This window comes from Pleurodeles waltl, chromosome 10 (genome assembly GCF_031143425.1).
Source record: "Pleurodeles waltl isolate 20211129_DDA chromosome 10, aPleWal1.hap1.20221129, whole genome shotgun sequence".
NCBI classification, from domain to species: Eukaryota; Metazoa; Chordata; class Amphibia; order Caudata; family Salamandridae; genus Pleurodeles; species Pleurodeles waltl.
In genome coordinates, this window is record NC_090449.1 from 254832688 (window position 1) to 254856389 (window position 23702).

Genomic DNA, 23702 nt, shown 5'->3' on the forward strand with positions numbered 1-23702 from the left:
ACATGTCCACATGGGTCACATATGACTTTCCTATGATTACCATTATTTCAAGAGTTCTATGGAAAATGTTATCGGATCACAAGGTGCTTCTGGTGGTTCCTTGTGGACCCTTCTATTTCTCTATTGCTCCTCCAACTTTCAGTAGTCCATCATTGGTTGCTTACTCTGGATCTTCCCATCTGTTGTCCCCATCCATCAACAGATCACCCACGGCTCGCTTGCAGCTGAGGGTTCGAAGCTTGAAAGGAGAAATGTCCATCCCCACAAACCTTCAGGAATCTTTAACAATTTCATTTGGGAGGTGGAGTTTCTATTGTTTTTGAGGAAAAGCTTTTTGATGCTGTTCTGCATAATTCCTACCTTTTCTGTTTTTGCATTCAATATATAATTTCAGCATGGTTTAGGATGTTACTGTGTTTATTTTTCTGGCAGCCACTACTGCTTTGGCATGATATCACCTAGTAAGGATTGGGAAGGTGGACCAGGACGTAATGGCCCTGTTACTTACAGGTAATCTTCATTAATCGATGTTCGGGTCTTCCTCATCATATTCCTATATTGCCCTCCAGTCTTCCAGGGTTAGGAGCAACCAGAAAATAGTTTTAATTTGGATTTTAGAAGTAAGAGCTTTCTTCTAGATATTGTCAGGAAGGAGGAGAGAGGGTGATCACATTCTCTATGTGCAAGCAGCCGAGAGGCGTCATCTCACCCAGTAAGGACAAGGAAGAACTGAAACTGAATTATTAGTATGACAATTACCAGTAAGTAACATACCCATGACATATCTCATTGGCAGCAGCCTTACAGGAGGAAACTGAGACATGATATTCTGAGGTATTCCTATAGAGTATGCTTTAAGTGGATAAAGTCAGATATCCTCATGTGAACTCTTTGATAGTTTGATAAAAGTGATACAACAATTTGCACTGATGCAGAAATCACAAAGGTTTGGACTTACACATAACAAGCAAGTTGCATACAGTAAAAACATACTAGACATGCAATATGCCATCTGAACAATTTCTGTCTTGTGGGTCATTCAAGCAACAAATGACAAAAATGTCTAGGAATACCTGATTTGAATTGCTACAATTCAACTGTTTACATCACACATTGAACTGCCAGGTAGAACTCTAGATGTGGTGCAGACAATGCAGAACTTTACCACTTAGGCCCTCATTACAGCCCTGGCGGTAAATGCCGCTTACTGCCGTGCTGACGGCCGCCAACATACCGTGACTGCGGTGGTATACCGCTACGGGTATTATTGCCCACTCAGAGAAATCCGCCACTATAGACAGCCACACAAGTCCGCCAGCCCAAAGGTCAGTGATAAATTGGCGGTACCAAAACCCACACCGTTACGCCAACAGAAATATGCCCACAGTATCAGGACCCATGAATCACCGCAGCGATCTTTCAACCGCGGTAAACCATTGGCGGTACACACCGCTGCGCTCAAAATACACACACACTAACAAAACTACACCACATTGGACAATTCAAAATACACACACCTGACACACATATACACACACCACACCCTCAGACCACTATAAAACACACACCCACATTACCCACAACCCTTTTAACGCAAAAAAAAGATTGATAACTGAGAGAGAAACATGCCAGGGGCACCCACTCAATCTGAGCCACAGAACACCATCACTCATACACCATCCACGCACCTCACAGCACACACCCCAACACAGCACTCCACACACCCTCACACAAACCACTTTCACCACATCCACGGCACCCCAAGGAGACCCCAGTTTTTCAGAGGACGAGCTAAGGGACATGGTGGAGGAAATCATCCGGATAGAGCCACAGCTATTCAGATCACAGGTGCAGCAGACGTCCATTGCAAGGAAGATGGAGCTCTGGCAGAAAGCCGTGGACAGGGTCAACGCCATGGGACAGCACCCCAGAACAAGGGATGACATCAGGAAGAGGTGGAACGACTGAAGGTGCATTCCGTGGTTGCAAGACACCAGGTAGCCGTACAGAGGGCTGGTGGAAGACCCCCACCTCCTCCCCCACAACTAACAACATGGGAGGAGCAAGTCTAGGCAATTATGCATCCTGAAGGCCTCGCAGGAGTAGCAGGAGGACTGGACTCTGGTAAGTCAAATCTTTACTATTATATCCCCCACCCTACCTGGATGACATCACAAACACCTACTCCTACCCTCATACCCAGCACTCCAACACCTCACGTATACCCCACTATCACAATCCACCCATCACAAGACCAAGCCATGCATGCCACACCAATGCATGGACACCCATCACAGACCTGCATGGACACCCATCACCAAAGCATGCACATTAGAGAGAATCACCTAGCCCACAAAATCACCACTCACACAAGGCAAAGCTGACAGGGCAATCGCAACCATACGGGGAAACACACCCATGCACAAGATGACACACGCAGATGCAATAACACTGCATTTACATCCCCACAGGACCCCCTCTCAACGTCACCAGAGAGGAGGTGCCACCAACATCCAGCCCCCCCCCAGAAGAGGCCCACAGTGATGACAGCAGCTCTGCACGCCTGGATTACGATGACCAACCTGGCCTATCAGGGACCTCTGGATAGTTGGTTGCCCTGCCAAAGTCCCATACCACCACAGAGCCTCCACCCTCAAGAAACACTAGCACAGCACCCACCCAGCGGGCCCATACCTCTATCCCCAGGACACGTCAATCAGCAGTGTGTCCACCACTACAGGGACCCCAGGCAACCCCACAAACACAGGACGATCAGGGACCTGGGGTCAGTGGCAGTGGGCACACGGTTCAGGGGACAGAGGCACATGACAACAGGGAAGGTGGGAGGACTGGGGTGCGACAGGGGGAGGACAGGCCCAGGGAACCCACTCTCCACAAGCACTTGCTGGGATCCTGGGAGCATACCAACATTCCCAGGAGACCATGGCCAGATACTGTACAAGTTGCAGGAGACCCAGCGGATGCAGGAGGGACAGTACCTGGGGATCAGGGAGGACCTCAAACACATCGACACTATCCTGGTCACCATTGCAGGGGTGCTGGCTGACATGGCCAACACCATGAGGGAGGCAGTGGCACACCAACTGGCCCTTGACACTAGCCACACCGATAAACAGCCCTCCACCTCCGCCAGCCTAGTTAGTGGACAGGAGGCACCACCACAGGACCAACCAGCCACCAGCACCCCACCCCCTGCAGAAGGAGAACCACCCCATAAATGGTCCCTGTGATCCAGGCAGAAGCCAGAGAACATTGCCAAGACCCCAGCCAGGAAATAAGACTCTCTTGATTGTCACCCTTCTGTCCCACTCTGTTACCCTGTCCACCTTGAACTGCTATTGCTCCCCTTCCTATGCCCCATTGGACAATGCACCTGTGATACCAATAGACTGGACACTACCCTAGACTTCCCTCCATCAGCAACCCAGCCCATTGCAATACCACCTCCACTTATTTGCACAAAAATAAACACCCTTGGAACTAATACAAGTATGGAGTCTGTCAATTGATTCAAATATGTATTTGTTTAACAAGCTGTAAACATTGCAATTCAACTGTACAGTCATGTATACATAGGTATGACCTGTTGTGGGCAGCAGGGAACCCGCCAGGAGCCAGAGTGGGGCACATAGATCTGAAAATAGAGATGCCAAAGGGTACAGTAAGTGGGCATACAATATGGAAATTCAGGCTGCCATGTACAATGTCCAACACAAAACTGCACTGGAAAGTGAAGTTACAGTGTCTTACCTGTGTGTCACTGGAAGTACTGTTGTATGAGTGATTCTCTGTTGTCCACATCTTCTTCCACTGCCTCCTCTTCCTCACAATCCACAGGCTCCACCGCTGCCACAAGACCATCTCCAGGCTCATCTTCCTGCATAAAAGGCACCTGGCGTCTCAAGGCCAGGTTGTGCAACATGCAACGATGATCTGGCACACCTTCTTGGGTGAGTAGTACAGGGATCCACCTGTCAGATGGAGGCACCAAAGCCTGGCCTTCAGGAGGCCAAAGGTTTTTTCAATGATCCTCCTTGTTCGCCCATGTGCCTCATTGTAACGTTTCTCTGCCTTTGTTCTGGCATTCCTCACTGGGGTCAGTAGCCATGAGAGGTTGGGGTAACCAGAGTCACCTGTAAATATTCGAGGGATACCTGTTAGACATACACTCCCCCTTAGGGACAACCCCACACCCATATACCTACATCGACTGGGTGGGGATCATGGGCTCACCTATTAGCCACACCCTGTGCCTCTGGAGTTGAGACATCACATATGGAATGCTGCTATTCCTCAAGAATAAGGCATCATGCACAGAGCCAGGATACTTGGCATTCACATGGGAGATGTACTGGTCCGCCAAACACACCATCTGCACATTCAGAGAGTGATATATTTTTCTATTCCTGAATACTTGTTCATTCCTCCGGGGGTGAGGGGGGAGAACAAATGCCACATGTGTTCCATCAATGGCACCAATGATGTTGGGGATATGTCCTAGGGCATAGAAGTCAGCTTTCACTGTTGCCAAATCCTCCACCTGGGGGAATACGATGTAGCTGCACATGCGTTTCAGCATGGCAGACAACACTCTGGTCAACACGTTTGAGAACATAGGCTGTGACATCCCTGCTGCCATGGCCACTGTCGCTTGGATGTAACCACTTGCCAGGAAATGGAGCACTGACAGGACCTGCACTAGAGGGAGGATACCTGTAGGCTGGCGGATAGCTGAAATCAGGTCTGGCCCCAATTGGGCACACAGTTCTTGGATTGTGTCCCTATCAAGTCTGTAGGTTAGGATAATGTGTCTGTCCTCCATTGTCGCCAGGTCCACCAGGGGTCTGTACACGGGAAGATGTCTCCATCGCATATTCATCCTCAGTGGTTGAAGTCTAGGGAGGAAAACGGTGAGCAGAGGGTCATATTCACACATATGTTGAAATAATATACATCTCTTCCTTTACAGAAACACTATGGGGGTTATTACAACTTTGGAGGAGGTGTTAATCTGTCCCAAATGTGACGGATATACCACCAGCCGTATTACGAGTTCCATAGGATATAATGGACTCGTAATACGGCTGGTGGTATATCCGTCACTTTACCGTCACTTTTGGGACGGATTAACACCTCCTCCAAAGTTGTAATAATCCCCTATGTGATTTCAAGAGTCAGTTGATGTGCCAATGCCTGCTGTGACGCAGTTAGGTACTATGGTCTGTGCCCCCCTGAAATGGCGGCTGCCTGTGAGGAGAGACAAGTGGAAATGAGGTAATTCCGCTGGCGTTGTGTGCCGTAGAGGTCGGGGTTCGATGACCTCCGCGCAACTTCGCATTGGTTAACATTAGACCCTATGGATTCCAGGAGCCAATGGCGATGTACGCCGGCGGTGACGGTACGCACCGCCGCAGACGTGACCGCCATTTTCTAATTATTCACTCATTTGCTACCTGACCTTCAACAGGAGAGGACCTACACTGCAAGGGCTGCTGTGACCTGTGTCTAGAAGCGACAATAGCTCATTTGTCTGGGGAAAGGGCCCCTGCCTTCACTTCGGAGGAGTTGGAGAGACTAGTGGATGGGGTCCAGCCCCAGTACACTTTACTCTATGGTTCGCCAGACAAACCGGTGAGTGCACTGTGAGCATGATGAGTTGGCCACAAATGTATGGAGTGCTGTGTGTGTAAGCCACATGTAGGGGGGCACTGAGGGGTCCTGGGCAGAATGCTGCATGTATGGTGGTCAATGTATGTGCGTAAGGGGATGGGAGGGATATGGTGGGCCATGAGTATGACAGTCCGGACGGTATGGCTAATCCCTTTTCTGCTGTCTTTTTCCTGCAGGTCGGCGCCCATCAGAAAAAGGGTATTTGGCATGCCATCGCCAAGGAGGTGCGGACCCTGGGGGTCTTTGACATGCGGAGCACCCACTGTTGCAAACGGTGGGAGGACCTGCGCCGCTGGGCAAGGAAGACGGCGGAGGCCCAGGTGGGAATGGCCTCCCAACGAGGAAGGGCTGCCCGTTGTACCCTGACCCCCCTGATGTTCCGCATCCTGGCGGTGGCCTATCCGGAGTTGGATGGGTGCTTGAGGGCATCCCAGCAGCCACAAGGGGGTGAGTAAAGATTCAGAATCATGACTTTGCGTGCGTTAAGGTTTTACCTGGGTGGGGGATGTGGACTGTGGGTGCCCCTAGGCCAGGGCGAACATGGCAGGGTAGGTCCCTTGTTGGTCAGGCTCTGAAGCACTCCAACCCCAATGGTGTTAGTGGGCATCTACTACTGGGCAGGGCCCTGTTTGTTTTAGGTGTGCAGCTGATGGCGTTATGCTATGTACCCCATGGGCTGGTGACTATCTTTGTAACTGGTAGTGCATGGCCTAGTGCATAGGGCTGCTCCCTGTGTGTTGTGTACGCCAACGGTAGTGTTGTTGCTGGCATTGACCAAGTGTATCCTCTGTCTCTCCCCCCCTTTTTGTTTTGTCACCCTGTCCTTGTGTGTATTAGCTTCATCTGACAGAGGAGCAGAGGCACCGGCGACGGAGGGAGCTGCATCCCACATGGTCCTGGAGGCTGAATCCACCAAGGGTGAGGGCACCAGTGGGACGGAGGGCGAGGGGAGCACCACGACGGAGACAGGAGGGAACACTACAGACAGCGACTCCTCCTTCGATGGAAGCTCCCTGGTGGTGGCGGACACCTCTGTGCCCACCCCACAACAGGTAGAGCCACCACCCCCTACCAGCACCGCCCTCCCAGCAGCCCCTCAGCGTGTTTCCCGTGCCCGCTCACCCAGGAGGGTGGGCATCTCCTTTGCCTCAGGCACCTCAGGCCCTGCACCAGTCAGCCCTGCTGCCTTCAGTGAGGAGGCTATTGACCTCCAGAGATCCCTCACTGTTGGGCAGTCAACCATACTGAATGCCATCCAGGGTGTCAAGAGGCATTTGCAACAAACAAATGCATACCTGGAGGGCATTCACTCTGTCGTGGCGGCCCAACAGAGAGCATTTCAGGCTCTGGCTTCCGCACTGATGGCAGCCATTGTCCCTGTCTCCAGTCTCCCCCTCCAACTTCCTCTACCCAGTCCCAATCCCCTCAACCCCAGCCTATCCCAAGCACACCTTCAGACCAGCATTCACCCAAAACAACACACAGAAGTGGCTCAGGCAAACACAAGCATCACACTTCATCTCACAGGCACTCACACAAGCACCATCCCCATGCAGACTCACCAACATCCACTACCTCCACTGTGTCCCCCTCCTCCTCCTCGTCCACTTCCCTCTTAGTAGCGTCTCCACTCACCCCTGCATGCACTACATCCTTATCCACTACCTCCATCACCAGCACGCCCATCACTACACACCCCTCACTGGCAGTCACCACCCCCACATCCATGCACTCGTCCCCTGTGTCCTCTCCCACTGTCTGTGACCCCTCCTCCCAAAGTACACAAACGCAAGCACACACACACCCAACAGCCATCCACCTCACAACAGCATCCAGCTCATGCACCTGCACCCAAACACAGCAGACTGACACCACCTACAACCACTCCCTCTTCCTCCACTCCCAAACCTTCACCCTCTTCCCGCCCCAATGTCCGTAAGAAGCTTTTCCTAGCAAACACTGACCTCTTCCCTACCCCTCCCCCCGTAGTTCACCTCGGGCCAGGGTGGCCAGAACCCAGCCTAGCACCTCAGCCACCAAGTCCACGTCAGCTGTGGTTTCTGCAGCTGCCAGAGGCTCTAAGGGGGCACCCGTCAGCCCAGCCAGTGTGCCACCAACCCCTGCCAAGACCAAAAAGATTCCGACACCTGGCAATGTCAAGAATGGGACAGCATCCAGCAAGGAGAAGGAGCCACAACCACCCAGCAAGGCCACGTCAAAGACTCCAGTTGCCAGACTCAAGGTGACACCACCATCTGCCAAGGGCAGGAAGGGGCACAGAACAGCAGCCAAGGCACTTCTGCCATCTGAGCCTGCAGGTGAAGACCTGGTGGCTATCAGCACAACCGCCGGCACCGCCACCTGAACCCCGGCCAGCACCGCCACCTGAACCGTCGCAAGCACCGCCACCTGCACGGCCGCAAGCACCACTACTGTTAGAAGCAGCAGCCCCATTGGGCAGCCGTCCGAGGCTGCAGAATAAGGGCTGGATCCTCCCCCCCACCACTGGCAGCACCCCCACCAGCACCACTACTACCACCACTGTGCAGCCGTAGCTGCCGGCGGATGGACTGTAGCCTTGCCTCCATGGAGTATCATGCATCCTGGCCACTGAAATTCTCATTGCTCTGACACCCAGGTGAGGGACTGTGACCTGGCACCCCCCAAGTGCTGCATCACTGGGCACAAACCCCCCTCCAGAACCAGTGGAAGAAGGCATCCACTCAGCTCCTCCTTGCCAGGATGAAGCACACTGGGCACAAAGCCCCCTTCAGAACCAGTGGATGAAGGCATCCACTCTCCCTATCCTTGGCAGGATGAAGCACACAGGTCACAAAGCCCCCTCCATAACCAGTGGAAGAAGGCATCCACTCAACCCCTTCTTGCCAGGATGAGGCACACTGGGCACAAAGCCCCCTCCAGAACCAGTGGAAGAAGGCATCCACTCATCCTATCCTTGGCAGGATGACACACACAGGGCACAAAGCCCCCTCCAGAACCAGTGGAAGAAGGCATCCACTCAGCCCCTCCTTGCCAGGATGAAGCACACTGGGCACAAAGCCCCCTCCAGAACCAGTGGCAGAAGGCATCCACGCAGCCCCTCCTTGCCAGCATGAAGCACACTGGGCACAAAGCCCCTTTCAGAACCAGTAGAAGAAGGCATCCACTCACCCTATCCTTGGCAGGATGAATCACACAGGGCACAAAGCCCCCTCCAGAACCAGTGGAAGAAGGCATCCACTCACCCCCTCCTTGCCAGGATGAAGCACACTGGGCACAAAGCCCCCTCCAGAACCAGTGGAGGAGCCAACCACTTGAGAGACTGTAGCTTTGCACTCCCCAGGACCAAGCAGTGGGGAACCCACCCACTTGAGAGACTGTGGCTTTGCACTCCCCAGGACCAAACAGTGGGAAAACCACCCACTTGAGAGACTGTGGCTTTGCACTCACCAGGACCAAGCAGTGGGCAAACCACCCACTTGAGAGACTGTGGCTTTGCACTCCCCAGGACCAAGCAGTGGGCAAACCACCCACTAGAGAGACTGTGGCTTTGTACTCCCCAGGACCAAGCAGTGGGCAACCCACCCACTTGAGAGACTGTGGCTTTGCACTCCCCAGGACCAAGCAGTGGGCAAACCACCCACTTGAGAGACTGTGGTTTTGCACTCCCCAGGACCAAGCAGTGGGCATGTAGCCCCCTCCAGGAGCAGTGGCATTGTACCATCTTCCGGCTGAGGTGCCCCCCCCTTCTCCGTCCCCCTGAGGTGCCTGTGTGTTTCCGACCTGATGCCCCGGCAGTGTTCTCTCTGTTTTGAGGCAGGAGTCAAGTGTGGGCTTGACCTATGTGTTATGGCCCAGTGGGCCACGGACTATTTTTGTGTGGACATTGTCCCTCATATTGTATATATTGTATATATTGTACATACTGTTCATTTATTAATGTACGTATTTCTACGGATTTCTAAAATTACACTAATTTGACTCCATTCCTTTTGTCCTTGCGTTATTCCTGAGGGTTACGGGGTGTATCTGTGATGTTGTTGCATGTGTTTGTGTGTATGGTGTTGGGGGTGAGGGTGGGAGTGGGGTTGTTGTGTGTTGCGTGTGTGTGTCACTCTCTTTTTCCTCCCCCCCCTTCCCCTGGGTGCTGGGTGCAGTACCCACCATGGTCGTCGTTGCCGGCTTTGGTGCTCCTGGTATGTGAGAAGATACACCAGCATGGGGAGGACCTGCAGCTCAGGCTCCATGGCGTCCTGGTTCTTCCTTGGGTGTCGGGAGGTGAGTGGTTTCCCTTCAAAGTACTGTTTCCGCTGTGCTTTTGATGGTGTTGGTACCGCCCCAGAAAAGCTGGCGGATGGGCAGGTTGTAATTCTGTGGGCGGTACATTGTCTTCAGCCTGGCTGTTGGCGGTTACCGCCACGGTGTTTGTTGCTACCGCCGTGGCGGTCGGAGTGTTGAAGTGGCTGTCTGTGTTGGCAATTTCCACCGTGGTCATGATTCCATTTTTGTTACCGCCGGCCTGTTGGCAGTATTACCGCTGCTTTAACACCGACCGCCAGGGTTGTAATGAGTGCCTTAGTGTGTGATTGTCCAGTAGTAGAGGAAAGCGGTGAATGGGGCGGTATCATGGTGAATATGGAAGCAAATATATAAAAACCAGAGACATACAAACCAGATACATCTTTACTGGGACTTTTGTCTAAACCAAAATATAAATGTTCTATCTGTAAATCTGCAGATTTAGGCCCATATTTGAGAAAATGTGGAGCATCAGAGCTAATGTGCCACTTTTTCTACACCCCCCTACCAGCACCTCACGACATCATGGTTGCGCCGTGTTTATAGCATGGTTACGGTCGTTAGCACAATAGCGTCGACATTTTTTATGCTATTGTGGTGCTTTGCTACACTAACGTCAAAAATCTTGACACTAGTGTAGCAAAGAGCAAAGAGGCCCATAGGTTTCTATGGGACTGTCATTTTAGCACCTGCTCTGAGCAGGCATTTAAAAATTACATCAAAAATGGCATGTGAAATATGTTACATTTCACTGCGCCATTTTTGCGGACCTCCTACCGCTTGAACACCCCCTTTGCATACATTATGCCTGGTACACATATAATGTGGCGCAAGGTTTTACAAAGTGGTGCAATGCATGCATTGCGCCACTGTATAAATATGAGGCATGGAAAAACCCACTTTTGCACCACCTAAGCATCAAACAAATAACGCTATTGCGGAGCTAAGGTTAAACGCCCCTTGATTTTTTGCTTGCTAAGTGACAAGGTGCTGTGTCATGAAAAACACCCTTGACCCCAAAAATGTCTAGCTGACAGAGGTACTGAGGTAAAAACACATGCAGAGGTAGCCTTCCTCAAAGGAAAGCCAGGCTACTGAAGGCTACCTCTGAAGCTGCTAAGCATTAGGCACATGGATGTTGGGTAAGACTAAAGGTGATATTATACATCTTTTGATCAAATAAAGGCATGTGACACTTGAGCTCAATGATACCACTTAAATGATGATGTAACCTTTCACTTTGATTACACGATATGAAGTGTAGAATCACCAACTTTAAAAAATAAGCATGATGTTAATAAAATAATGGAACAAATGCCAAAGCAGAAAAAAGTCTAGTTTATTTACCACCCTTTTTGAAAACTAGAGTGTGGTTCTGGTATGTTATAGGGGATATCACAATCTGAACCCTAAACATCACTGGGCAAAGGAGTGGAGGGCACTTCCCTGAAGTCAAACATTTCTCAAGGGTTCAAGCCTTCTTTGAACCTATACCATGTCCCCTCGTTTCTGAACAAGGGAGATTCCACTCCTTTGCCCAGTGGTGTTTGCTAAGCCCTGATATTAGGTGAAAATTAGCTGGACTAAGTACCAGGTAGGAGAGTTTGGTGCCTCCACATATGTGTTGCATGTTAGTTAAGGATCCCATAGCCATGAAGAAGGCTGTTGGCCTCTATGGCCTTTTTTGGGCAGTTTCGAGGCTGAAACATGTAGATAAGAGAATATGAATGCTTTAAACATTATTTTCAGTAGACATCCAATGTTAGTTGTTTTAATGTTGTCAGGGATACAGACAAAATAAAGAGACGTCTTTCTGTGTACACCATAGGGATTTTTAACAGATCTGGATTCATGTTTCTCTTCAGATGGTAATATTTCTGAACTCCCAAGCACGGTTGAGTACACCCAGGTGTACTAGGTGTGTCTAGGGTGGACACAATGATGAAGCATGCCATGATCAGTAGTGGTGGAGGTGTCCACGTCCAATCTCATATGACATCTGCAACGCCATAGGTGGCAATGAAGTCCTTGTCTCCGTAAAATGCCTATGGACCCGGTGTGCATGGATTGTTACAGTTAGGGAGGATTATGCAAAGGTGTTTGATGTCCTCTCGGTCTCTTTCTGTGGCACCTAGGGGCTATTAATCCCACTCCTCTCCAGAAAAGAATATGTAATCTCAAACTGAATAGCTACAAAAGCAAATGTCCACCTTGAGACTCCATCATCCAGCCCAGGATCAGTGGTTCATTTCTAGCTCTTAGTTGCTAAATCTTTGCAGCGATGGATACGTTTTTTATGTGAAACATGCATGTAGTCATTCAAGAGGGGCAGAATATAGGTATTAGGGAAGATGGACAGAAACTGAGCAATATTCAGTTTTTTATGAGCAGGCGATCGGAAGAGAGTTGATTCATGTTCGCTCTTCCAGGCTAACCGAGCTGAGGAGATCTGCCTGGAAAAGGAACAAGATATTGATTGACACCAGTTTCCACTACATCTTAGGCAGGTTAGCCCATTTATATTGATTCCGGGTTCCACACCAGCCACAGGAAATCAATAGCAAAGACAGATTTGCTTTACACTACCGGGACCGTTCTTGGGGGTGTCCCCTTTCTCCCAACTTGGGCCTAACGCTTGTTTAGGGATTACTGGCATTGTATGTGAGTGATCCTTAGTGTTAGTAAGTATATGTCAAAGTATGATCTTTTAGTGACTAACAGCTGTTGATTTCCATCTTTATACAGAGTATTACTTTGAAAATAGTACGCCCATTTCAACTTTTGAATTCTTCTACTGTTATCATCACTTTTATCATGTCAAACATCAGACCAGGAAACCATACTTTATATACATTTTCCAAACCTCAACATTAAATTCAGTTACTTAGAGTATTAGTGCAATACAAGTGCCGTGGTTTTGCGTTGCATTTATAAATATGATGCATGAAACTGGATTGTCTCTTCAAAATATTTAAAAAATATGCCAGAAAGGAGACCTGTACTTTACGTTTATCTGTATATTATTGGTTAAATAGAGTATATCGATTTGTGTATTCCACGTTTTAAAAATGCTGTCACATTCCTTTCTCTTTTCATTTCAAGCATTGATTCACAAATGACAGCTATGGCAACATATATCGCATGCCCTTACTTCCTATGAAGTTCAAACAAGCAATGGTGTTCTCACCTCAAAGATTGGCCATCTACAGCCCCTAATGCAGTAGTTCCTAACCTCTTGACTTCTGTGGACCCTGACTCAATAATTACTGGAACCCGGGGAACCCCAACTGAATCATTATTGGAAGCCGTGTACCCCCTGCTTAGCCATTATTGGAAACTGGGGTCCCCAGTCTAAGTATTTTTTATTACCTGAACGGAAAAACAATGCCCACAAAATACAGAAACAAGCCTTCATCAAACAAATACACAATGGTGAAATATTTTATTTAATTCGCAAACAAATAGAAAAGAAACTAAGGGCCTCATTATGAGTTTGGCGGTCCGTGCACTGCCATGGCGGCGGTGGCGATCTCTGGCGGGCGGACCACTATATTACGAGTCATGGGGGCCTAAGGAGAAAAAAACGCCACAGCGCCGCCTGCACCACCAGGCAGCGCAGACCACCATGGTCATGAGGCAGCACAAACAGGCCGGTGGAGATAGTGTTGCTGCCGGACACATTATGAGGTTGCAGACCGCCAATGTGACCGTGGTGGTCCAACCACCACATCTCAGCAGGTGGAAACGGTGAGTATAAAGGGAACAACTCACCTGCAGACAGCCTTATATGTCCTGTGCTGCCATGAAGCCCATCACACACGTCCTTCTGCTGCTGCTTATCATCGAAGGAGTCCAAAATCCATGCCACCGTGGATGCAACCGACCATAAGTATTCACACCTACCTGTATCATTACAGTCAACAACAGATTGCCGCGCCGTCATCCACATCATAAGGGGGGTCACACTACAGGCACCAAATATACGTGTCATTGTGCACACAGCATGAGTCATTCAAAAAGAAGGACACATTCACAGCCACAAAACGCCCCCTTTGGGCAGGTCACTCCTACTGCACCACAACACTGCACAAAAACACACGTCTGACCATTACAGGCACAGGGGCAGTGAAGTGTACACAACATTGTGTCTCACAACACCAACAACACAGCAACTTCACATCTACAAATACAACTGACACCCTCACATTGCACGCATGCCATGTACTGCCGTCACATTCAACACACATGTGAATGAATGTGTCATGGAACACAGACACCACTCACATTATACAGCCTTTCAATGGACACACACATCGCCACATTTTAACACAATGGAAGGACAATGGGATGCGCAATAGACAGAGAGACAAATATACAAAGCTCACTGTGCAAATAATGGCTGCACAATAGGGAGAGGGACACTAGGAGCACTCAGGGAAAGATGCTGCACTGGGACAATTTTCACTTTGCACATGCCCCTAAAACAACATTTGCACAGGAACTGGCCCTTCAGGCATCTCGGGGACAAACAGTAACAGAGCCAAGTGACATGCCTATCTGCACATACAACTGCAACTGCATGGGTCGGACATCTAGATGAAGTAGCTGCAAATGTACACACAGCAAAAGGGCCACATGCACAGTAAAATGCTAAGCAAGCTAGTATAATTGAATACCCTCCATATCTGCACAAAGAAAACTCAAACTCCGACACATGAGACGATTGTACAATCCATATCAGGAGGACAAGTCTAACACCTTACATGCTCACATTGGACAACACAAGATGAAATACTTACCATATCAAACAGAACACAATGCCATGACACCAGAATTGCATTTACACCCACATATTGATACAACCAACATCTACCTTAGTCTTGGGTGACACCAGCACTGCCCACAAAGTCAGATTTTACAAACAACAGCAAATGGATCAGCAACCAGGCTGAAACACACACAATTGTAGGCAGACAACACAGATTACTCAGGAACAACATAAACGTAGAAAAGAAACTGCAAGACAAATGTGTGCCCAACAAAACAACTGTTTAGGTTTAGTAACAAGTAATGGTAAAATGTCCAATGCCATTGGCCAGTTCATTAGTCTTTCATTGCACAGTACTGTGATAACACTTGATTCCTATTACTGCCAGGGAACCTCCACAGGAAGGGCCATCAAGTGGATAGGTAGGCACCTCAGAGATCATCCTTTGGGGGGTGTATTTGGGATGGGTGGTTTCGGTTTGGAAGGGGTGGACTCTTTCTTAAGAGGGTTGGGCTTCTTCTTGGGGCGGGAGTGGTATGGGTGCTTGCAGGGGGCAGGTGTGACGGGGAGGAGTTGGAGGTGGAAGGGATGGGTTGGGATGTGGGTTGGGCACTCTTGGGTTTGGATGGGGTGGAGGGGACAGGGGAAAGGGCAAGCTCAAAAAAACAAAACTTGCCTTTGGAAAATGGGGACAGTCATCAGAAGGGGGTGGGGATTTGGAGGTTGAGGGAGTGGTTGTCTGGTGTGTCGGTGTGGACATCTTGGGTGTGTGCATGTGTGAGGTATGCTTGTGTTTGGGTGATGTCTGTTGTGTGTGCAAATGTGGGCATTTGCATGTCTTGGAGGGCTGGGCGATGTGGGAGTGATGGATGTGGGTGTTTGTTGGGGTGGTGTCTATAGGTATGCTTGTAGTGGTGGTGATGTGTTTGTGTCTGGTGGCTACAGGTATGGTAGATGTGGTAGATGTCTGTGTCTGCTGGGGCGGTGTCTGCGGGTGTGGGGGGTGTGGTGGATGTCTGTGTGTCTGTTAGGGTGGTGCCTGCGGGTATGGTGGGTGGGATTGGTGTTTCACTGTCTGTTGTGGTGGTGTCTGTGGGTATGCTTGATGTGGTTTGTGGGTCGGTGGGGGTGATGGGGGTCTGTGGAAGTGGTGGCTGATGTGTTTGTGGGTGTCTGTTGAGTGCTTGCATGTGGGTGTGTTTTGTGGTGTTTGTGTTTATGTGTGCCGCTTCTGTGTGTTGAGGTGGGTGCATGCGGATCTGTCTTTGTGCTTGGGATAGGTAGAGGAATGGTAAATTGGATTGGGAAGAGAGAGATGTAGAGGGGACAGGAGGTGGGGGTGGCTGGCTGCCGTCAGTGAGGAGGCCAAAGCCTGTAAAGATCTATGTATGCCAAACATGGCACTATGAATGCCTTCCAGGAAAGCATTGGTCTGTTGGAGTTGGCAGGCCAATCCCCGGATGGCAATCACAATGGCAGTCTGACCCGCAGAGATACTCCTCAGAAGGTCAATATCCTCCTTACTCATGGCAGCAGAGGTAACAGGGGCTGGGACAGAGGTGCCTGCGGCAAAGGAGATGCCTACCCTCTTGGGTGAGCAGGCACGGCCAACTGGGTGGGGAGCAACAGGGAGGGTGGCAATAGAACTGTGGGTGGTGGACAAGCACAGTACTGGAGTATGTTCTGATGGGTCTGTAACTACTAAGGAGTGGCCACTGGAGGAAGAATGCAATGATGAGGATGTAGATCAAGTCTCCTCCATGGCACTCCCCTCACCCTCCAGGCCACTTGGTCCCTCTGTGTCGGTGGTGTCTTGACAGAGGTCCCGTGGCCAGATGCTTCCCCACTCAACTGTGCCCTGTCTCCTTCACTTCCCTGGGCTGATGCTGCAAAAGATGTCCATGATCACACTTGAACAACAGCTGTGATTGGCAAACATTACCATGATGGCAAGTAGACACTAGCAACAAACTCCACCCAAGTGGCCCATACAAGTGCAATACCATATGCATGCATGCCATCTGAACTGTCAGCAGTTGCCCACAGGAACATCAGGATCTCAGACAACTCCAATCGCATGGCTGAAGTTGTGCAATCACAGTAACCATTAAACAAGTAGGAGACCACATCACCTTCAATGCTTTGCCTCATGGAGCGTACATCACTTACCTGTTGTCATATAATAGTAGACCAATGCCAAGTGCATTCCCACAGATCCCACACAAGGTAATGCAGACATACATTTGTCACATACACAATAGGTTGAAATGATGCTCCCAGAACATGCCATGTTGCTGACAACAGTACAATAGGCTGGAGAAGGTGACATGGAAATACTCATGTCACACTGGAAACATATCAACAATTCACACTTCACCAAGTGAAATCTGTCCCATTGGAGTCATGGAGGAAGTACCAATGTTGCTCAGATATGTCACACAGTTGGCCTGTAAATGTACACTGGAGCTATGACCCTAAAATATAGAACACAATGAATCAGCAAGTCCCAGGGAAATCACTGCTAATGTCTGGCGCCCCTTACAATGACATACCCTGATTGCATCAGTAGACATCATTAATCCGTTGGATGTTGGAAAGGCTAGAGATTCATAAGTACTTGTAAAAGGCCATCGACATGTTGCCCAATGAGAAGCTACATCACTTTATCCATTTTAGTCATGCAAACCCAGATGTCTGTGGATGAATGGTTGTACCCAACCACATGTGATTTCAACCTTACTGCAAGTCATTCCATGATGCATGCCAACAGTCAGGTTACAAACATTCCCTATTACAGATGTGCAGTGCACTTTGCAACATGATGCCACATCAATGGCATGGAAACACACACTGTGGCTACAATATCTAGTCATACACGTCTTGTCCCTAATTGCCACTGCAGTTGTACATGCCACACAACATGCGTGAGGGTATGTGTCAGACAATAATCAATGGTGACACACTCCTGTATGTGGCACCACCTGAAATGTAGCCACACTGTAAATGTCCTATTCAACACACATGTTGTCATGCACATATATGTGAGGGTTTATAGAAATTATCCCATTATCACAGGTAAAACATGCATGAAACAGCAGCTTGCAAATTAATTACAAAAGAGAAAGGGACACATGCTGACACGTAGGCACAAGGAATGCTGGCAACAGTGATAGCACATAAATCATATCAATGGACCTTCCCCACTTACCAAGGGAAAGTATTGATCTGTAGCTGCACCCCCAACAAATGTATGATCTGTCATATGTATGATGGCCATTTTCACACTACAGGCAGTAGTGAGACACTGGCACCCATTACACCGTTGAAGACAAGTAGCCTCTCGGTGGTAGATGCCAATATACTAATTTCACCAGACACATGGCCGAGGACAGTGATCCATCACTACATTTCTTTTGACCTGTAACACTACAGAGTAGTAGTCTATTGCATATAATTTACACCCTCCACAACAACAAACAGTACCTGATTCATCAATATCCACAGCCATATGTTGTCCATGGAGAGCAAAATGTTTGTGGATTGCACACAGGTGTGCCCTAGGTCCCTGGGCTAATAGGCAAGGCACATCAGTATGCACCACATGACATGTCTACACAAACAATCACTCATCTACTTTGTTACACATGGCTCATCCCTAATCATCAGGGGGAGCTGTCAGAACCTAACACATTCACTTGGCAACGTGACAGGAAGGAATATGCCCTGTACTCACTCCCTTGTGGCTGCTGTAATGTCCTCAAATGCCCATCAAGGTCTGGGTAGGCCACCGCCAGATTTCGGCCCATTATGGGGGTCATGGTCCAACATGCGCCCCATCTACTTTGGAAGAACAGCACCAGCTGAACCTCTGCGATCTTCCAGGTCCAGCGTCTCAGGTCCTGCCACCTCTCCGATAGTAAGTGCTCTGCTGTCTGTGGACCCCCAGTTTCCGCATCTTCAAGGCAATGGCTCTCCATACCTCCTTCTTCTAATGGGCATTAATCTGCATGGATGCAAAAGGCAAATCAAGAGATTACAATCACACGTTTTTACCCAAAAGTTTGAGTCACATACATGTCAGAAACACCAAGCTAGAACTTCACAAGTGTGAAACACACAAGCTAATTAGTACAGGGACATGACTACAGACACATATATTTCCATCTGCAGACTAACTCACCACCTTGCTCAGGGCTTACAAAGACTAAGCAAGCTTACTGACATCAGTATCCTATGCTCCAGCAACATGTACTGTGACCTGAGCCACAATGAAACACTATACACCTATGTGGATTCTGAAGGGTAAACTCTTGAGGCCTGAATGAACCAACACATTCACACTCTGTGACATTGACTCACTGCATACCGTCCCACAGGCAACTAACATAGTACAGACTTCACCATTACACTTGAGTGACAATTAGGGGGCTGGCATGGTGGGTACTGAAGGTGCCTTCCTGGTCCAGGTGTGGACATGTGGCCTAACAAATACAGACTTATTCCACTTCAGGGGGTGGGCTCTGTGGTATGTACCTGTACCACAGAACACTCCTTTTGACATATATGTCCATCCTACGGAAATGGCATCCAACATAGAAAGGCATGCATTGTACAATTTCTGCTATGTGACCAAGCTACCGACTCAATTATTATGGCCTCCCAGGAATCAACACATTGTCTGCCCCAGTACAGGTAAATATGACCTGCATGAGGGTGGCAACAGAGCTGTGGGAGTAAGGGACGTGTCATGAGTCAAAGACGCACATTGACAATGATGTAAAATGCACATATGGACTATTTTAATGATTTACCTCAGTACCCATTCCTAATCGAGTCAATGGACTGAGGCATGTAGGGCACGTTTTGCCACCAGAGGGTCATATTGTCCACATGCCAGAATCTGCTGGTATACAAGGAGTGGGCACAGTGCCACAGTTGCATAGCCACAGAAACTTTCCTACAGTCTAGACTAGGTCTAATACTGGGAGACACATTTGACAGGCCTTGGTTTCTACAGGTTGTGCATACAGAACCTATATACCACTCTGTTCTATCACTTCCATGCATGGCAGTACATCATGTGGCCATCAGCAATGTGACATATGGTTTGTGTAGCAAACTGAGGGGCAGAGTGAGTCAGGATATGCCTTCCAGACAACAGTTTGTCAAGGCCAGATGTGGGTTGAAAGACTTGTGGTACTATACATATTGCTTATAAGATTCTCAAATGACTCATACAAGATGAATACACAGTTTGTGCTGTCATGCACATACACGTTTTCCAACATTTACAACAATCATGAAGGAAGAGATGTCATTGGATGGCAGTAAAGTCTCCTTAGCTAGTTATGTGCATCCAACACAAGGAGGATCTAGGATCCCAAAAACCTCACACAACACAATGTGACTGAACTTAACATATGGTACTGGCTATCAATACCAGCATAGTGTCCATCCCATTGTTGCCACACAGACTGCAACAACAGGCACACAAGACATCTAACTGGCACACAGGGGCACACTGTTGCCTGTGAGGAGGGAAAGGGTGGTGAAGTGCATAGAAAAGTGTGCACATGAGTCTGTCCATGCAGGGGAAGGACCTCATTGTCATGCCTATCCAGTTCCTCTGGATAGAAGGCAGGGGCTCTATCACCTGCTGGACTTGGCATGATTGCTTCTAGAGGCGGCACATAGCAGCTCAGGTGGAGGTGTTGCTGGCAGCAGTGTCAGGAGTCAAGTGAGTGAATGTGCACAACGTGGTGGTCACGCCCACCACATATGGGGTTGTCACTGCTGGTGGACACAGCCATTGGGCCGTGACAGTCACTGGCAACAAAGTTAGCCTATGGTTGTGTCCGCCATGGTTGCAACCGCCTACCCCCATGACAACTTTCGCTGTCCGATTACAGGCGGGTCCTAATGTCCAGTGGAGTAGGTCAGGCATTTGCCATTTTGGTGGCCTGAAATGCTGTACTGGGCTTTCAAAACGGTATCACACATACAATACCTGTTTTGTTTCATCACAAACATCCTTATCATGTCTTGTTATGTAGGTCCTTCTACTCAACCACCATTGTAGTATGTTGCTGGGCACAGATGGCATTTTACAGTGGTGAACAGTCCACCACCAATGACGGTCATTTTGGTGGTCGGAACATACACTCACATTTTGAGGGACAATTGTTTTGCACATCAATGAGTTTTGTTCAAATCCATGTTTTGGACACATGTTGAAAACCATGTGGGTCACATGTGACCCCTATGTAGTTTGCAGCTGTGATGTATACTGTGTGCCATGTCTATCCAGTCAGAAATGATTTGTCACATGACTGTTGGCATGCATCATGCATGTTTCTGTGGACACACTGACTAATGTTACAACTCATTTCTTGCCTCACATAGGTACCCTGTGAGAGCGAGGATGCGACAACCTCCTGTCTACTGTCCACTGCCCGACCTTCAGATCATCTAAGAATGCCATATGATCATGTACTACCGCCTGATTAGACAAACAATAGTGGATTTATGCCATCAGTTGCAGCCAGATCTGATGCCAGCTATTAGTTATCCAACCTGCATACCACCCATTGTACGAGTCATGTCAGTATTGCACTTCCTAGCCACAGATTCCTTCCAACATACAGTGGCCCTATCTGCTGGTATGCCCCCGCCTATGTTCAGTCTGGTGTTGAAGGATATCCTTTTAGCAATGTTGAAACACATTGACATCCATATCAGGTTCCCCGACATGAGGATTTAGCCAATGTGAAGGCTTCTAGACTTCTATGGTTTTGTGGTGGGGGCCACTGATGGCACACATGTTGGATTGGAGCCACCGCCGGCCAACGAACAAGTCTATCGCAATAGAAAGAACTTCCATTCCGTTACTGTGCAAGTGGTCTATTTTGTGGAGCCCTACATCGCAGTCAGGTCAGTCCCTCTACTTCCCAATACTTGACAAATGGTATCCTCCCAGGTGATTAAACTTCATTTGAGAGTTCACTAACAGACAGATGTGGACAAGTGAACCCAAATCTCTTGTTTGGAGTTACAGACACAAGGTCTTCTGGCCTTAGCAGTCACGTCAGTCCCTGTACTACACACTATACAAATGTTATCCCTCCAAATTAGTGCACTTCATTTGTGTGTTACCATACAATGGTATTTAGATAAGAGAACACAAGGCTGGTGAGTGGATTAACAGTAACAGAGCATCCTGGCCTCAGCTTTCATGTCACTCCCTGTACTACACACACTGTACAAATACTACGTCCCTAGGTGAGCCCAATTCATTTGAGAGAAACCAAACAGTGTATTTGGACAAGTGGCCACTGTGCTGGTGTTTGGAGTTACAGGAACAGTGCCTACTGGGAGTTGTAGTTGAGTCAGTCTGTGTACTGCACACATTATACACATGGATTCCTCCCAGGTGAGCACACTTCAATTGAGAGATAACAAACCGGAGTATTTGGAGAAGAGAACACTGGTCTGGTGTTTGTAGTTATAGAAACAGTGCCTCCTAGGAGTTGCAGTCATGTTGATCCCTGTACTACACACACTATACACATTTTATCTCCCCAGATGAGTACACATCAATTGGAAGTTGCCAAATAGGGGTCTTTGGACAAGTGAACACTGGGCTGGTGAGTGGAGTAACAGTAAAAGTGGCAAAAGGTGAACTATGAGCATGCATGACATAGCATTTTTGTAACACATCTTTGTGTTGTGACTTACCAGAATCCACTCCCCCAGGTATTCCTGACAAGCTCTCATGAGGCATGATGCCAAAGACCTTCTCTTCCAAGGGAAAGAGATGTAATGGGGCACTGGGAGGGCCCCCACCAGTCTTCTTGGACTGCAGCTGGTGCCCCGAGACCAGAGAACGGACCTTGCCCTTGAGGTTGTTCCACCTCTTCCTGATGTCCTCCTTTGAGTGCAGGGTGGTGCCTACAGCATTCACTTTGTCAATGATCCTGTCCCACATTTTGATTTTCCTACTGAGAGGGATATGCTTGACTTGTGCTCCAAACAATTGTGGCTCTGCTCTTATGATTTCATCCACCATGACTCTTAACTCATCTTCTGAAAAACGGGGATTTATTAAATTTGACATGGTGGAAAAAATAATACGGGTGACAGTGACTCACTAAACAGGGTAAGTCTAAAAAGGTGTGAATGGACAACAGTGTGTGCAGGGTGTTCTATGGGATGGGGGGAAAAAGTATGCCTAATCTATGGAGTGTTTTTGAAAATGTTGTTCTGCCTGCTGTGTTTGGCATTGTAAATGCAAAGGATTGTGGTCTGTGAATGAGTGTGTTTTAAAGTGCTTTTTGAGGTGTGGCCAACATAGTAGTCTTTTTGTGACCACCAACATGGTGGTCTGGCGTTCCGATTGTGAAACTCATAATGAGGCCCTAAGTTTTCATTTTAATGGGAAGGTTTGAGTTTTTCTAAATTCAATTGAGGCAACTCATTGTCCATACAATATTCTGTTTGATGCACTTGCACTGCTCCCACAAATCAACCTGAGGATACTAACTCAGGGGCATATTTTTTAGCTGTTTGCATCATGCATGCACCATGCAAGTGGTCCATGCATTACGCAAACCTTAAGTCATATTTTTAAAGCCACCTTGGTTGGCTTTGAGTGGCTCCAAATATATGGAGTAAGGCAATGGAGCGCAAATCGCTGCGTTTTTTTACTCTGCCCTGGGAAGATGATTCATGGGCATTGAGCGGGTGTTCCCACGCAACTCCCATGAATTTTGAAGCATTCCCAGATTTAGGAGAATTTATAAAACTGGAAATGTGCTAAAACCGTATGCCTTACCAGGGGAGGTGTAATGAGGAGAACATCTTTATTTTTCCTTGTTTTTTACTCTTTCTATGTGTGCTGCATTCTGCAGCACACATAGAAAGAGGATTATGCCTCCCAGGATTGTTT